We start from the raw sequence: 18,470 nt of genomic DNA, 5'->3' as shown, positions 1-18,470 counted from the left end.
TGATTCATCCTAATGTGCAGCTTTTCTATTTATTGCTTTTATATATTGCTATGTTATATTTCAAAATATGTTTACCAGAATTAAAAGAATATGTGCAAAAAGAAAAAAATGACCCTTTTCTCAGGGTATTTTGCACTCTTTTATGTTAACAAATGTTTTTATCCTTATGCCGCGTACACACGGTCGGACTTTCCGGCATACTTGGTCCGGCGGACCAGAGTGTGCCGGACAATCCGCCCGTGTGTGGGCGGCGGCGGACTTTTCCAGCGGACTTCTTCCCAAAAGCCCGCCGGACCTAGATTTTAAACATGTTTGAAATCTTTCCGTCGGACTCAGTTTCGGGCGGAAAGTCCGCTCGTGTGTGTGCTGGTCCGACGGAAAGCCCGCTCGTGTGTAGGCTGGTCCGACAGACCAAATGCGACACGAGGGGATGGTATTGCATCTCGCGCTCGCTGCAATAGGAAAAACAAATCTTCCTATTGCGGCGAGCGCGGGGCATACCAGGCCCTTAGGTCTGGTATGGATTATAAAGGGGAACCCCGCTACGCCGAAAAAACGGCGTGGGGTCCCCCTAAAATCCATACCAGACCCCGATCCGAGCACGCAGCCTGGCCGGTCAGGAAAGGGGGTGGGGACGAGCGAGCGCCCCCCCCCCTCCTGAACCGTACCAGGCCGCATGCCCTCAACATGGGGGGTGGGTGCTTTGGGGGAGGGGGGCGCCCTGCGCCCCCCCCCCCAAAGCACCTTGTCCCCATGTTGATGAGGACAAGGGCCTCTTCCCGACAACCCTGGCCGTTGGTTGTCGGGGTCTGCGGGCGGGGGCTTATCGGAATCTGGGAGCCCCCTTTAATAAGGGGGCCCCCAGATCCCGGCCCCCCACCCTATGTAAATGAGTATGGGGTACATGGTACCCCTACCCATTTACCTAGGAAAAAAGTGTAAGTAATAAAACACACTACACAGGTTTTTAAAATATTTTATTAAACAGCTCCGGGGGGGGGATCTTCCTCCGGCTTCGGGGGTCTTCTTCCGGCTTCGGGGGTCCCTCCGCTTCATCTTCTCCCGGCGTCCGGTTGGTTCTTCTCCGCTCTCCGGCCTCTTCTCCCGGTGTCGCAGGTCTTCGGCCGGCCCCTCCGCTCTCTTCATGTAGCTCTATTGCGAGCGGAGGTCCGGACTTCTGGGCTTCTTGGCTTCTTGGCTTCTTGGCTTCTCTTCTCTTCTCTTCCCCCAGATGTTGACACGACGCTCTCTCCGGCTGGACTGGTCTCTGAGGGCTGCGTTGTGACTTATATAGGCGGAGACCCCGCCCCCATATGATGTCACAGTCCCTGGGCATGCTGGGACTGTGACGTTTTAGGGGGCGTGGTCGACCACGCCCCCTAAAACGTCACAGTCCCAGCATGCCCAAGGACTGTGACATCATATGGGGGCGGGGTCTCCGCCTATATAAGTCACAACGCAGCCCTCAGAGACCAGTCCAGCCGGAGAGAGCGTCGTGTCAACATCTGGGGGAAGAGAAGAGAAGAGAAGCCAAGAAGCCAAGAAGCCAAGAAGCCCAGAAGTCCGGACCTCCGCTCGCAATAGAGCTACATGAAGAGAGCGGAGGGGCCGGCCGAAGACCTGCGACACCGGGAGAAGAGGCCGGAGAGCGGAGAAGAACCAACCGGACGCCGGGAGAAGATGAAGCGGAGGGACCCCCGAAGCCGGAAGAAGACCCCCGAAGCCGGAGGAAGATCCCCCCCCCGGAGCTGTTTAATAAAATATTTTAAAAACCTGTGTAGTGTGTTTTATTACTTACACTTTTTTCCTAGGTAAATGGGTAGGGGTACCATGTACCCCATACTCATTTACATAGGGTGGGGGGCCGGGATCTGGGGGCCCCCTTATTAAAGGGGGCTCCCAGATTCCGATAAGCCCCCGCCCGCAGACCCCGACAACCAACGGCCAGGGTTGTCGGGAAGAGGCCCTTGTCCTCATCAACATGGGGACAAGGTGCTTTGGGGGGGGGGGCGCAGGGCGCCCCCCTCCCCCAAAGCACCCACCCCCCATGTTGAGGGCATGCGGCCTGGTACGGTTCAGGAGGGGGGGGGGGCGCTCGCTCGTCCCCACCCCCTTTCCTGACCGGCCAGGCTGCGTGCTCGGATCGGGGTCTGGTATGGATTTTAGGGGGACCCCACGCCGTTTTTTCGGCGTAGCGGGGTTCCCCTTTATAATCCATACCAGACCTAAGGGCCTGGTATGCCCCGCGACGGGGCTAGTAAGGTGTCAATCTCGCCGATAAAAGCGGCAAGATTGACATCCTTTTCTAGTCCCGTCGCACCTGAGTCACGTTCAAAATGAACGGACTTGTCCGTGTGTGGGCAAGTCCGTTCATTCTGAAAGTCCGCCGGAACTCCGGCGAAAGTCCGTCGGAAAGACGGGCGGACTTAGCCCGCCGGAAAGTCCCGGCGTGTGTGGGCAAGTCCGTCCGTTTTAAAGTCCGGCGCACCTGGCGGACAAAGTCCGTCGGAAAGTGTGCCGGACCAAGTAGGATAGAAAGTCCGCTCGTGTGTACGCAGCATAAGAGTTCTGCTAGTTTCTTTTAAACGTTTAATAATCACAGGTAACTTTTCTGCTTGATGGTTTCAATTATCCAGGCTGAGGAATGTTTAAAGACCCCTCTGATATCAGTGAAATTGTTTACACAGGGATTTGAAATAAATTCAAATTGCATACATCCAGATGTTATCTGTGCTGATAGTGTTCTTTGTTTACTTTGGCAGAATTCTGTATGGCAGATTGCTACTCTACTTATGACAACAATTTTTCACTTTAATGGCAGTTCCTAATAATATCTACTTTCACATAATAAAATAAACTGATGTCATACTCTACCATTGCCTTGATCCTGCATGAACTCCCTTTTCTACAACTTCATGTTACTCTCATACAGGCATGGGAAAGGGTCCCATTTATCAATTTTGTGGTTAGAATTTGACCAATGACCAGTAGAGTACTAGCAAAAGTCATAAAGGGAGAAGGCGGCAGGAATTCATGAGTGTGTTATATCGGTTTTCTTTTATTTTGTGTATATTTTTATATTTTCCGTCTTTTTTTTTTTTATCACGTTATTTCCATTTCTTGTTATATATCATATTTAAAGTGAACTTGAACTCAACAAGTGATGATTTCCTATGTTGTAGGGAACATTTAGAAATGTTAAAGAAGAAATAGGGAAAAAACTTTTTTGGCCCTACTTCTTCTGTGGGTCACCAGATTGCACTTATACCCCTTTAACACTGAGGCAATTTTCAGGCATTTTGGCACTAGAAATATCGCCTCTAAAGTGCCCGAAAACTGCCTCCTTGCAATGGGTGCTTTCACAACTGGGCGGTGCACTTGTGGGACGTTAGAAAAAGTCCTGCAAGCAGCATCTTTGGAGCGGTTTGGGAGTGCTGTATAAAGCGCTCCCAAAACACCCCTGCCCATTGCAATGAATGAGCAGCACTTCCGAAGCGTGTGAAAAGCGTTACGAAAGCACTGCAATACAGGCGTTTTTAACCCCTTCTTTGGGGCTAAAAGCTCCTCGCTAGCGGCCAAAAAGTAATGCAAAAGCGCTGACTAAACAGTGGTAAAGTGCCGCTAAAACGGCCGGCGCTTTCAGTGAGAAAGCAGCCTTAGTTCTGCACTTCTGTGACCTGTATTCAGCTGACAATAGGCTAAAGTCCGCTGTTGGCTGACATCATTCAGCCGGTCCAGGCTCTGGAGCAATTTTCTGCCTTTAATGGTCGGATCCACCCAGATGCCTGGACTGGAAGCTGGCTCAGCCTCTCAGTGAGCCACTGAGAGGCTGAGCCAGCTATTCCTGCTCCCTGCACAGTCCAGTGCTCCACTGGAGGAGCAGAGCAGAGAGCTGGTGATTGACAGTCACCGACTCTCTGCTCACTGAAGATTGAGAACTGAGCAACCAGCTGTCTTTGATAACTCGGTTCAAGGTCTTAGAGGCAGAATTTCCATACTTCTCTTTTAAGGTATAATTCCATGTTTCACCCTTTTTCCATCCCACCCCAGCATCCCTTTAAAAAGTTATGAATGCCTGGGAGGGAGTGGGAAGGATCAGCGATCATGTGACCACTGTGACTGGCTGTCACAGCAGTCACATGATTGGGAGGAGGTTTCGCTGCCTACTGATGTTTTGTTGGGGGCCCAGAGCTGTCTTTGACAGCTCTGTTTTTGTACAGGGAAAGCCCAGTGATTGCACTCTCTGCAAAGAAACATCCATCGTCCACCCAGCAAGGCATATGTGCCACATGTGCCACATGTGGGTGTTAAAGCCCACCCTTTGTAGCCGCACTGATGTGTTAAGCAGGTGGCACCAGGTTAATGTCACTTTAAAGGATAACTCCACTTTCGTGGGAAAAAAGTAGCAAATAAAAAAATAATAATATAGCATATGTGATTGTGACACAAGTCATATTGTGACTTTTCCTTTTCAATCTGCAGCCGCTGTAATTTTCTGAAAATGCAATGCAATATGGCTACCTGGAGGTGTTCTGTACATAGAATGTGAACAGAACGCCCCCCAGAAACATAATTTCCTGCTTGTGTGATTTGCTCACTGATTTTCCCAGAAGTCTGCACTAAGATAGATTTTAAGTCAGATTTTTGGCATCCCCTGCAACAAAAATTTCATTTTTGGTGAGATAATTCCAATAGGAACATGTCTAAAGGGATGCAGGCCCATCAGTTTTCCTCATTAGAGCTTTGCAGGTGCAGCAGTTGGTTGATCATTATGAAACCACTCCCATTAGGCTCACTCAGGAGAGGGCCACAGAGGAACAAACAATGATTTCTTCAGAAAAACAAAAAAAGGAATCTGCAACAAAGTTTGTTAAAATCCTTGCAATGTACATATATCACATAGAATGTTTTTTTTCTCAAAGAAAGTGGAGTTATGCTTTTAATACTTTGGGCCAGTTCTGACATGTTGAAGCAAGGCTCGTTCCTCTACCAATATGGCTTCCTCCACACACAGTCACATTGTGGAACATGGAATCGTATATCAGTTATGGGGAAAGATCAGCTGCAGGGAAACCACATACTAGTGAGGACTGGTGCTTCGCCTTCTGCCTGTCTTTTTTTGTGCACAACTTCCAGAGTTCAGATCTTCTTTAAGAGAAAGCTACAGTGTGTGTTGAAGCCCACATTTTGTCATGTTCTATATCACTTTTGTGTTTTATATGCAGTGTGTCCTTGCTAACCACTTTAAGACCAGCCTCGTTTTGGATTTTAGGTGTTTACATGTTTAAAACAGGTTTTTCTGCTAGAAAATTACTTAGAACCCCCAAACATTATATATGGTTTTTCTTCTAACACCCTAGAGAATACAATGGCGGTCATTGCAATACTTTTTTTTGCACCGTATTTGCGCAGCGGTCTTATAAGCGCACTTTTTTTGGAAAAAATTCACTTTTTTGAATAAAAAAATAAAACAACAGTAAAGTTATCCCAATTTTTTTTTATATTGTGAAATATAATGTTACGCCGAGTAAATTGATACCCAACATGTCATGCTTGAAAATTGCGCCCGCTCGTGGAATGGCGTCAAACTTTTACCCTCAAAAATCTCCATAGGCGACGTTTAAAAAATTCTACAGGTTGCATATTTTGCGCTACAGAGGAGGTCTAGGGCTAGAATTATTGCTCTCGCTCTACCGGTCGCGGCGATACCTCACATGTGTGGTTTGACCACCGTTTTCATATGCGGGCGCTACTCGCGTATGCGTTCGCTTCTGCGCGCGAGCTCGTCGGGACAGGGGGGTTTTTAAATTTTTTTTTTTATTTTTATTATTTATTTTACAATATTTTATTTATTTTTACACTTTAAAAAAAAAAAAAAATTGTGTCACTTTTATTTCTATTACAAGGAATGTAAACATCCCTTGTAATAGAAAAAAGCATGGCAGGACCTCTTAAATATGAGATCTGGGGTCAAAAAGACCTCAGATCTCATATTTACACTAAAATGCAATAAAAAAAAAAAAAAAGTCATTTAGAAAAATGACATTTGAAAAAATATGCCTTTAAGAGGCGTGTACCGAAGTGACGTTTTGACGTCGCTTCCGCCCAGCAGTGTCATGGAGACGAGTGAGCGCCATCTTGGCCTCACTCATCTCTATGCACACCACGGCAGAGGACGCGATCACCTCCGCTGCTACCGACAGCTCCGGTAAGCGGTGGAGGGCACCGGATCGCGGCGGGAGGGGGGGGCCCTCTCCCGCCACCGATAAAGGTGAGCTCGCGGCGAATCCGCCGCAGGGACCACTTTTATCTGAAAGCCGGCCGCCGCACGAAAACGGGGATACCGGGGTTATGGCAGCTAGCTGCTGCCATAACAACGATATCCCCGTTCAAACTTAGGACGTATATAGTCGTGCGCCGGTCGGGAAGTGGCTAAACAACTGCTGAGATTTAGGTTACACAGGGGTTGATTCTGGAAACAAGAAAATGAGCACAAAAGTGAAGTTATTGCCCACAGTGACGAATCACGATCCACCAGAACAGAATATTTTTGACTGGTCAGAGTCTCCTACTCTGATGGCTCCTCTGAGTTAAAGTAGAACTATAGGCAAACATTTTTTTTTTCATTTTGGATATAACAAGAGAGGGTTATAACTCCTATAATTTTTATTTGTTTGCCATCTGTGTCCCATAGCCAAAGCAGGAAGTGACAGGGAACTCCTGTAAATTAACCACTTCAGCCCCGGAAGGATTTACCCCCTTAATGACCAAGCCATTTTTTGCAATATTGCACTGCATCGCTTTAACTGACAATTGTGCGGTATTGCAATGCTGTACCCAAGCAAAATTAAGGTCCTTTTTTCCCACTAATAGAGCTTTAGGTGGTATTTGATCAGTATTTGAAGTATTTTTTACTTTTTGCTATAATAAATATCCAAAAAAAAAAAATTCATCAGTTTAGGCCAATATGTATTCTTCTACAAATTTTTGATAAAAAAATCGCAATAAGCGTATATTGATTGGCTTGCGCAAAAGTTATAGCGTCTACAAAATAGGGCATCTATTAATGGCATTTTTATTATTATTTTTTTTTTTTTTACTAGTAATGGCAGTGATCAGCGATTTTTTGGCAGGACTGTGATATTGTGGCAGACAGATCGGACACTTTTGACACGTTTTGGGACCAGGGACTTTATTACAGTGATCAGAGCTTAAAATAGCCACTAATCATTGTATAAATGACATTGGCAGGGAATGGGTTAACACTAGGGAGTGATCAAGGGGTTAAGTGTTCCCTAGGGAGGTGTTTCTAACTGTGGGGGGAGTGTACTGACTGGGAGTAGAGAGAGATCGCTGTTCCTGATCACTAGGAAAAGCAGATCTCTCTCTCCTCCCCTGTCAGAACGGGGAATTGTTTGTTTACATTGACAGATCCCTGTTCTGGCTCTCTGTGGAGCGATTGCAGGTGGCCGGCGGACATCGTGGCCGCCAGCCACGTACATCATCTCCGGCAACGTGCTGCACATGTGCCTGCTATAGTCATTAAAGGGACTACCGGTACGGCGATTTACACAGCCGAGCCATCCTGCCGCAGTATAACTGCGGCAGCTAGTTGGCAAGCGGTTAAAGGATAAGTTCACCTTTGAAAATATGTTACACGTTCTACACGATTTTAGGTTGGAACATGTAACATGTTCCCAGTGCTGCAGCCACTGCCACTGCCCCCCCCCCCCCCCCCCCTCTGTGGCAGCAGTATGGGGAAAGTTCCCTGTTCTAGATGCCACTGTTTGAAAAACAGCGTGGCTGTATGGGGCTCCATATTCAGACATACAGCTCTATGTGTCTGAATGAATTACAAGCCCAACATCCTTAGCGGCTGTCAGCTTGTAGTTCTTGATGAATTACCACGGCGCTGTGTAGCGCCGTAGTAGTTGTTTGAGTGTTCCTGTCAGGAAGTATCTTTTACCTGTATGGGATGTACGGTTAAGCTGATACACTGACAGTGTGCAAGAGACCTGCATGGCATCAGCGATCTGCAGATCGCTGGTGCAATGCTTTCCAGGCTCGTGCAACAAAAATAATATATGCACATTTTTTTACCTGCAAAAAAAATGTGAATTTATTATTATTTTTTTAAAACTGAACTTATCCTTTAAGGGAATCCTTTGGGGGGCCCAGGTCACCAGAACTAGTGTCCCTGTTGGAAGATTTCCCATCTATTACTATTCTGGGGACTACCCAAAAAATCTTGTTTCACTTTCACAGATAACGGTAAACAGGACAGATAGAGAGGGTGAATCTCCTTAAAGCGGAGTTTCACCTTGGGGAAAAAAATCAGCAGCTACAAATACTTTAGCTGCTGAGTTTTACTATATGGACACTTACCTGTCCAGGGAGCCTGTATGTCGGCACCCCTGCCAATCTTCGAATCGACTGTCGGTTGCAGCCGCCGCCATTCCAGGTAAGGGTACCCGGCAGTGAAGCCTTTCAACTGCGCTTTCTGATTGGCCTGGCGGTAGAGGAAGGAGGAGAGGGCCGAAGTTCTGGGCCCAGGCTCCCAGAAGTAGGGAAGGGAAGGGGATCTGTCAAAAAAGGTCCCTGTTCCCCCCTTCCCCCTGAAAGGTGTCAAATGTGACACAGGAGGGGGGAGGATTAACTTAAGCGGAAGTTCCACTTTTGGGTGGAACTTCACTTTAACAAGGGCACAGACAGCAATAAAAAACCTGACAGGTATTCTAATCCATCTTCACTCCATCCAAAACTAAAAAAAAGTTTTGACTTTAGTTATACTTTAACAGGTTTCCATCTTCACTCCATCCAAAACTGAAAAAAAAGTTTTGACTTTATTTATACTTTAACAGGTTTCTTTCAGCACAACTGAAAAGTAATCAAGCTACTGAAGTGAAAAGAAGACTAGAGCTCTGCCTGCTGGCAAAAAAGAAGTCTACATACTACCCTGTTTCCCCAAAAATAAGACCTAGCGTGAGTGTCGATGATGGCTGCAATATAAGCCCTACCCCCCAAATAAGCCCTACCCTATTTCCCCGAAAATAAGCCCTACCCTGAAAATAAGACCTACAAGGACTTTAACTAGGGCTTATTTGGGGGGGGGGGTAGGGCTTATATTGCAGCCATCACTGACAATCATGCTAGGTCTTATTTTCGGGGAAACAGGGTATTACAATGCAATATTTCATATCTTACATGACCAAAACAAGAAAAATCGTCTTTTCATTTTATTTCAGACTGGACCATAACTAGACAGAATATATATACAAAACCCTTTAAGAAGCAAGGAATAAATGTCCTGAATTTTGGAATACACAAATTCCTGAATTTTGGAATACACAAATATAGCTGACCACACATGGTCCGATTGTAGCTAGTGATGTAACCAGTTAAAAAACTTCTAGTAACAATCTTCCTAAAAGTAACCATCTTTTCCACAGAAGACCAACTGTACTGTGTCTTGCTGTATGAAATGAAGAGTTTACCCAGCATACGCTCCAAAACCCACAATTGGCAATTATATGTAGATTTTTCTCATGTTAATTTACTAGAGTGTTATCTTGAAACTTGTAACCCACAATCTGGTCTCTAAAGCCTTCATTGCACTACAGTACCATCCTATAATTTATACTAAGTGGTTTATAAAATACTATTTGTGCATTCTTCATTCTTTTCTTAAAAAACACTAAGATTGTATAGTCTTCTCATTTTTTAGATAAATATGTGAATGTGTTAAAAGAAAAATCCACCGTTATGACCATGTTTCATGTTACATTCTTATTTAGTGTATAACTGCCCCTACAACTAACCTGAATTGTCAGGTTTTTCTCCCTGCGAGCCTCTGTTTAATTTTTCATTCGCCGATACCACGCACATTCGGTTTTTCATTAAATTAGAAGTAAACCTAAGTCATGAAATTTGAACTGGGCAATACTGTATATACTCGAGTATAAGCCGAGTTTTTCAGCCCATTTTTTAGGCTGAAAAACCCCCCCTTGGCTTATACTCAAGTGAGGGTCTCGAGTGAGGGTCTCAAGTGAGGGTGCAGCCTCACTGTGCCCATCTGCAGCTGTACCTTTGATAACTAAAACAGCGGGTGTCTCCCGCTGTATCATGCAGTCTGTTCGGCGGCCGTCCATTGTTACAAAGCCCCACCTCCTCCTCGTCTGTGATAGATGGAACATTGATACAATGCTGGGAAACTGTATCAGTGTTCCGTCTATCATGGACGAGGTGGGGCTTTGTTACAATGGACGGCCGCCGAACAGACTGCACGACACAGCGGGAGACACCCACTGTTTTAGTTATCAAAGGTACAGCTGCAGATGGGCACAGTGAGGCTGCAAATGGGCACTGATGATACAGGTGGGCACAGTGAGGCTGCAGATGGGCACAGTGAGGCTGCAGATGGGCATTGTTTACCCAGTAGCTGCTGCATTTCCCACCCTAGGCTTATACTCGAGTCAATAAGTTTTCCCAGTTTTTTGTGGTAAAATTAGGTGCCTCGGCCCATATTTGGGTCAGCCTATACTCGGGTATATACGGTATATCTGCAATGTTTTGTTATCTCTCTTCAAAGCACTATGTCCTGTAGCTGTCTCCTGCTCCATTCTTCTGTTATCAGCCTGATAATTCCTGACAAGTTCTTCGTCACATATGATAACAGCCTGAGTTTTGTGTTGGGGAGGATGCTTTAAATAGATTAGCAGAGTGCTGCATGATTCTACCTATGAGGAGAGGGGGTGTGTGCCTTTCCTCCAATCAGCTGTCTTGGCTGTATGCCCAGGCTTCGCTGCAGTGCTAAGCAGTGCACTTTCTAAACAGTATATACAGATGAAGATAGCAAATTTACATGTAAAACTTATGTAGGGAGATTTGTTTCATCTCTGTGTATCATCTGAGGCTGTTCACTTCACTGGCTATATGTGAGGATTTACATCCACTTTAAGGCGTCATTCACACTAATGCGTTTTTTGATGCATTTTGCATTTTGCAGAAATGCATGGGAATTTTTTAACATGGGTTCCTATGGAACATGTTCACATCAATGCTTTTTTGTGCCTCTGCGTTTTTGGATGCAAAAAAATTTTTCATGCAAAATGCAGCGTTTTGCATGTAAAAGAATTGAGTGGACCAGCATCAAAAACACAAGTACAGCATTTTTACAGCGTTTTTACATCGTTTTTGCGGCGTTTTTGATGCGTTTTCCTTTTTTTGCGTTTTTTTTTTCTTTTTTTTTTTTTACACTGTATACAGTATTAAAAAAACTGTAAAAAAACCTGCAAAAACGCTGTAAAAACGCTGTTCAAAAACGCAACAAGCACCACAAAAAACACTGCAGAAACGCTGAAAAGCAACATGCATAGATGTGAATCGAGCCTAACAGAGAGTTTTGAATTAAACACTAGAAGTCCCATCAGTCACTGTGGCAGAGGGACTGTAGTTCTCAGTGGAGTACATGTGCCAAAGGTCACCACATTCCTCAGAAGCCCGAGCATTGTACCCACATTTTACTGTATTCTCAGTGTTGGCATTGTTTACTCTTTGCACGTTTTTTGCCATGTTTAAATTTTTTTTTTTTTTTTTTTACATACAGCACAATATCATTGTATAAAAGAAAAAACTAGGCAAGTCATTTACAAGGAATGAGTAAGGCGAGGAGGTCAGTGTCAAAACGTTGTCATGAGGATATAATTTAGCAAAATGGTAAGCTTTTCAAAAAAAATAAAATAATAGCCCTTTTCCACAGGGCCTGCTCCTCATAAATACCGACTACGGCTTCAACAAACGGAGAAAAGTGACCTAAATGCCACTGGTCAAACCAGAGTGCGAAAAGAGGAGCACCAGAGGCTCTAGAGTAGAGAAGAAAGCAGAAAAGGGTAGAGAGAAAAGAAAGGGAGGGAATTGGAATAAGGAGAGAGAGAAGGGGAAATTCACACAAGATACATCCATATTTGCATGATAAGGGGCTATAGAAGAACCCATCAAGTCCAGAGCAGGGTATGGTCAAGATTCAGGCTATCATTATATATGATCCATGGATCCCAGACCTTCAAAAATTTGGCATAGGTGTCGTTCATAATGGAAGTGAGCTTCTTACGCACCATAGAATGTTTTACATTTGTTACCATTGATGTATCTCTATTCTCTTATTGCTTTTCACGGCTTAATGGGAAATCTGACTGTGGTAACACCCAACTATTGAGCTTTTGTTTACAAGGATCACTCCAAAACCAGAATGCAATAAAGTTATGTTATAGCCAGCAGGAATAATCTGACACACTTTGTGCTAAATGGCAGTACTTTCTTAAAGAATGCCATAGCCCACACCCACACCCACAAATGTTTATAGCAAGTCAATAAACAAATTCACATAATCAATAACCCTTTTCTTTCTTCATATCATTTAACTGCACCGTGCATAAAAATATACAAATGTATGAAACCATTACTATTACATCAGCATCTTATAGAAAAAAAAATTGTATCTAAAAATATTAATAAACATAAGAATACAGAACATAAACCAAATACAGATCGTTTTTAAAGATTCCCAGCACTCCATCTAATGGTAACCGATGATGTCTACAACAGTTGTATTTGAGATTTCTCTGTTTACTCCCTATTAGGGATGAGCCGAACACCCCCCGGTTCGGTTCGCACCAGAACCCGCGAACGGACCGAAAGTTCGCACGAACGTTAGAACCCCATTGACGTCTATGGGACTCGAACGTTCGAAATCAAAAGTGCTCATTTTAAAGGCTAATTTGCATGGTATTGTCCTAAAAAGGGTTTGGGGACCCGGGTCCTACCCCAGGGGACATGTATCAATGCAAAAAAAACTTTTAAAAACGGCCGTTTTTTCGGGAGCAGTGATTTTAATGATGCTTAAAGTAAAAAAAAAAAAGTGAAATATTCCTTTAAATATCGTACCTGGGGGGTGTCTATAGTATGCCTGTAAAGTGACGCGTGTTTCCCATGTTTAGAACAGTCCCTGCACCAAATGTCATTTTTAAAGGAAAAAATCTCATTTAAAACTGCTTGCGGGTTTAATGTCATGTCGGGTCATGGCAATATGGATGAAAATCAGTGAGACAAACGGCATGGGTACCCCCCAGTCCATTACCAGTCCCTTTGGGTCTTGTATGGATATTAAGGGGAACCCCGCACCCAAATTAAAATAAGGAAAGGTGTGGGGCCACCAGGCCCTATATACTCTGAACAGCAGTATACAGGCGGTGCAAACAAGACAGGGACTGTAGGTTTGTTGTTAAGTAGAATCTGTTTGTAATTTTGAACATTTTTAACGTGTTTAGCTCCAGCCAAAAAATCTTTTCTAAGCTTTTTGGAAAACATAGGGAAGGGTTATCACCCCTGTGACATTTGTTTTGCTGTCTTTCCTCCTCTTCAGAAGATTTCACCTCACTTTTTTGTCCCAATGAAAAATGTTTTTTGAAAATTTGGGTTTTTTTGTGGAACAAGGATTGGAAAGCATCAGTGGAAAGGAGAACTTGTTTTCCCATATTAACTCTTACAGGAGAGAATTTCCCTTCCTAGGGGTAGATTTCATCTCACTTCCTGTTGTCTCCTTCCGTTTGCAAGTAGGAGTCGTTTGTAAGTTAGATGTTTGAAAGTAGGGTCCTGCCCTATATACTCAGCAGAAATTTGGGCCTTAGGTGTTGCTGTGGCCACAACACTGTAAGCCCTCACAGGGCCCTGCTGTGAAATATTAGATCAAGAATTGTAATTACATGCCCCTGTTGAACAGGAGCTGAAAAATTAGGCCTTAGGCACTGGTGCTGGTGCCACAACACTGCAACCCCTCACAGACACTCTAGTTGGAACGCAGGAACGAGCCCTGCTGCAAATTATTGCTTCAAAAATTGTAATTACACGCCCCTGTTAGACAGGGGCAGAAAAATTGGGCCTTAGGCACTGGTGCTGGTGCCACAACACTGCAACCCCTCACAGACACTCTAGTTGGAACGCAGGAACGAGCCCTGCTGCAAAGTATTGCATCAAAAATTGTAATTACACGCCCCTGTTAGACAGGGGCAGAAAAATTGGGCCCTAGGCACTGGTGCTGGTGCCACAACACTGCAACCCCTCACAGACACTCTAGTTGGAATGCAGGAACGAGCCCTGCTGCAAAGTATTACATCAAAAATTGTAATTACACGCCCCTGTTAAACAGGGGCTGAAAAATTGTGCCTTAGGCACTGGTGGTGGCGCCCAGAACCAAAAATGTTCTTACAAGCTATCAGCGTGATGATTGAGGAGGAAGAGGATAATTACTCAGGGATAGTCACTCAGCATCAGCATAGGCAGTCTTTGAAGGGATCTGAGATTTCAAAAAAAATTATTCGGTTACATCAGCATCAGGTGCTTGGTAGCTGGTGGTGATCCAAGACTCATTCATTTTTATGAAGGTCAGCCGATCGACCGAGTCGGTGGACAGACGCACCCTGTGATCGGTTACCACGCCTCCAGCAGCACTGAATGTGCGTTCCGAAAGAACGCTGGATGCAGGACAGGCCAGTAGCTCAATTGCATACTGTGCAAGCTCTGGCCAGTGATCCATCCTCAAGACCCAGTAACCCAGAGGATTTTCGGTGGGAAAGGTGTCCAAGTCTGATCTTGCCCCTAGGTATTCCTGCACCATGTAAAACAGACGCTGGCGATGGTTGCTGGAACCGATCATACCTTGGGGCTGCGGACCAAAAAATTGTCTGAACGCATCGGTCAGACGGCCACCTTCTCCACCGCTCCTTCTTTGACTGACCGAAGCCTCAGCAACACGTTGTCCAGAAACAGGAGTTTGTAACCTCCCAGTCTCTGGGAACGCGTTGCACAGACCTTTCTGCAAGGCCTCCCGAAGATGTTTCATCCTCTGCTCCCTCTGCGATGGCAAGATAAGGTCCACAACCTTACCCTTGTAACGTGGATCAAGGAGGGTTGCCAGCCAGTATTGGTCCTTCTCCTTGATACCACGAATACGAGGATCCTTACGCAGGCTTTGCAGGATCAGGGAGGCCATGCAGCGTAGGTTTGCTGAGGCATTCGGTCCGGAGTCCTCTGGGTCACTAAGAACGACATGGTCCGCAGCCACCTCCTCCCAGCCACGTACAAGTCCATGTGTTTCTTGGGACTGATCCCTTAAAGACTGCTGCTGATGCTGAGTGCCAGGCTCCACCTCCATACTGACACAATCTTCCTCCTCCTCCTCTTTCTCCTCGTCCTCTTCCTGTGTGATCGGCGGGCACGCAGGAACACTGTCTGGATAAAGGGGGCCTTGAGAGCTAAGGAAGTCCTCCTCTTCCTGCCTCTGTTCTGCCTCAAGTGCCCTGTCCATTATTCCACGCAGCGTGTGCTCCAACAGGTGGACAAGGGGGACAGTGTCACTGATGCATGCACTGTCACTGCTCACCATCCTCGTGGCCTCCTCGAATGGTGACAGGACAGTGCATGCATCCCTGATCATGGCCCACTGGCGTGGGGAAAAAAAACCAAGCTCCCCTGACCCTGTCCTGGTGCCATAGTCGCACAGGTACTCATTGATGGCCCTCTGCTGCGTGTGCAGCCGCTGCAGCATGGCCAACGTTGAGTTCCACCTGGTGGGCATGTCACAGATTAGGCGGTTCTTGGGCAGGTTAAACTCCTTTTGGAGGTCCGTCAGCCGAGCACTGGCATTATATGACCGGCGGAAATGCACACAGACTTTCCTGGCCTGCCTCAGGACATCCTGTAAGCCCGGGTACCTGCCCAAGAACGGCTGCACCACCAAGTTAAGGACGTGAGCCAAACAGGGCACATGGGTCATTTGTCCCTGTCGGAGGGCAGAGAGGAGGTTGGTGCCATTGTCGCAAACCACCATTCCTGCCTTAAGTTGGCGTGGCGTCAACCACCTCTGAACCTGCCCCTGCAGAGCTGACAGAACCTCTGCCCCAGTGTGGCTCCTGTCCCCCAAGCACACCAGCTCAAGCACCGCATGGCATCTTTTGGCCTGCGTACTTGCGTAGCCCTTGAACGCCTACGGAGCACCGCTGGTTCCGAGGAAGAGGCCATGGAGGAAGAAGAAGAGGAGGGGGTGGAGGAGAGAGGTGTGTCACAATCAGCATTTTGGAGGCGTGGTGGCGGAACAACCTCCAACACTACTGCACCTTGTCCTGCATCCTTCCCAGCTGCCAGCAGAGTCACCCAATGCGCCGTGAAACTTAGGTAACGTCCCTGTCCATGCCTGCTGGACCATGAGTCAGCGGTAATATGCACCTTACCGCTGACCGCCCTGTCCAGCGAGGCATGGACATTGCCTTCCACATGCCGGTAGAGAGCCGGAATCGCCTTCCGTGAGAAAAAGTGGCGTTTGGGTACCTGCCACTGAGGAACCGCACATTCCACAAACTCACGGAAGGGGGCAGAGTCTACCAACTGAAAAGGCAGCAGTTGAAGTGCTAGCAATTTTGCCAAGCTAGCATTCAACCGCTGGGCATGTGGATGGCTGGGAGCAAACTTCTTTCGGCGGTGCAGCAGCTGGGGCAGGGAAATTTGCCTGGTACAATCTGACGTCGGTGTACCAAAAGCAGATTGCCCACAAGTACTTGGCTGTGACACACCTAATTCTACACCTTCATTCCTCTCACTGCAGGTCTCAGAGAGGACTGAAGGTCTAGTGGGGTTGGAAATCTCAGCTGATGAGGAGCAAGGAGAGATCCTCTTTGTTCTTTGGTGTGGGTCTTTTAGATACGCTTGCCAACGAACTGCATGGCAGGTCAACATATGTCTGGTCAAGCATGTGGTACCCAAGCGGGAGATATTTTGGCCACGCGAGATACGCTTGAGACATATGTTGCAAATAGCAGCGGTGCGATCTGATGCACTCGTCTCAAAAAAGGCCCACACCAAAGAACTTTTTGAATAACGCGCAGAGACTGCAGCGCCCTGCACATGTGGAGCTTTGGGGTGTGATGCAGTCAATGTGCTGCCCTTAGGCTGGCCCCTGGAGGGCATCCTGCCTCGTTGGTGATGTGCTGCCGCCTCCTCCTCCTCCTCCTCCTCCTCTCTCCTATCAGGCACCCACGTTGAGTCAGTGACCTCATCATCCCCTCCCTCCTCATCACTGGAGCAAACCTGGCAGTATGCTGCAGCAGGGGGAGCATGACTGCCAGATTGCTGTCCTTCTTGGGCACCCCCTCTGTCCGCGCTCATGTTACTGCCTTCATCGAGCTCAGTATCGTCATCAGAGCCTTCCAAACGCTGGGCATCCTCCTGGAGCATGTACCCAACACTGTGGTCAAACAGTTCGAGGGAATCCTCATGAGGACATGGTGGAGCTAGGGAAGGAGTCACTGATGACATTGAGCTGAGGGAAGAGGCCGCTGCTTTGCCAGACAAAGCACCCTGGGCATGGGTGAGAGAGGATGAGGAGGATGAGGACGGCTTGGTCATCCACTCGACCAAGTCTTCCGCATGTTGCGGCTCAACATGGCCAGCTGCCGAAAAAAAGGCCAAGCGTGTCCCATGGCCACGTGCTGATGAGGATGCACCGTCTCCACGACCAGCACTAGACACAGAGCCTGCTTGCCCTCTCTTATTGGCTTGTGACTGTCTGCCTCTCCTTCTTGGCCTTCCAGACATACTAATGGCCTGTAGCTGCACTAAGCTGGGATAGAACACCTGTAATTTTCTTCAAGTAGCTTTATATACTGTAACCAGACAAGCCTGCCTGTCAGTAGGAAGATAACAGGAACGGATCTAGCTGAACACTGTGAGCAGGACGCACTGTACTAAATGTAAATAGTCTAGCTGCCTGACCGTGGTACTAATAGGATCAAATAGAACACCTGTAATTTTCTTCAGGTAGCTTTATATACTGTAACCAGACAAGCCTGCCTGTCAGTAGGAAGATAACAGGAACGGATCTAGCTGTACACTGTGAGCAGGACGCACTGTACTAAATGTAAATAGTCTAGCTGCCTGACCGTGGTACTAATAGGATCAAATAGAACACCTGTAATTTTCTTCAGGTAGCTTTATATACTGTAACCAGACAAGCCTGCCTGTCAGTAGGAAGATAACAGGAACGGATCTAGCTGAACACTGTGAGCAGGACGCACTGTACTAAATGTAAATAGTCTAGCTGCCTGACCGTGGTACTAATAGGATCAAATAGAACACCTGTAATTTTCTTCAGGTAGCTTTATATACTGTAACCAGACAAGCCTGCCGGTCAGTAGGAATTTAACAGGAACGGATCTAGCTGAACACTGTGAGCAGGACGCACTGCACTAAATGTAAATAGCAGGAACGGATCTAGCTGAACACTGTGAGCAGGACGCACTGCACTAAATGTAAATAGTCTAGAAGATAACAGGAACGGATCTAGCTGAACACTGTGAGCAGGACGCACTGCACTAAATGTAAATAGTCTAGAAGATAACAGGAACGGATCTAGCTGAACACTG

The 18,470-nt window shown here is 46.5% G+C and overlaps 1 protein-coding gene across 6 annotated transcripts in view; it reads left to right on the top strand.

Annotated features, from left to right (window-relative positions):
* MACROD2 (mono-ADP ribosylhydrolase 2) overlaps positions 1-18,470 on the top strand; it is a 3,509,413-nt gene that overhangs the window by 1,944,776 nt on the left and 1,546,167 nt on the right. The gene's annotated exons all lie outside the window — the stretch shown is intronic.

This window comes from Aquarana catesbeiana, linkage group LG04 (assembly GCF_042186555.1).
Source record: "Aquarana catesbeiana isolate 2022-GZ linkage group LG04, ASM4218655v1, whole genome shotgun sequence".
NCBI classification, from domain to species: domain Eukaryota; kingdom Metazoa; phylum Chordata; class Amphibia; order Anura; family Ranidae; genus Aquarana; species Aquarana catesbeiana.
This window is presented reverse-complemented; position numbering and strand designations above follow the sequence as displayed.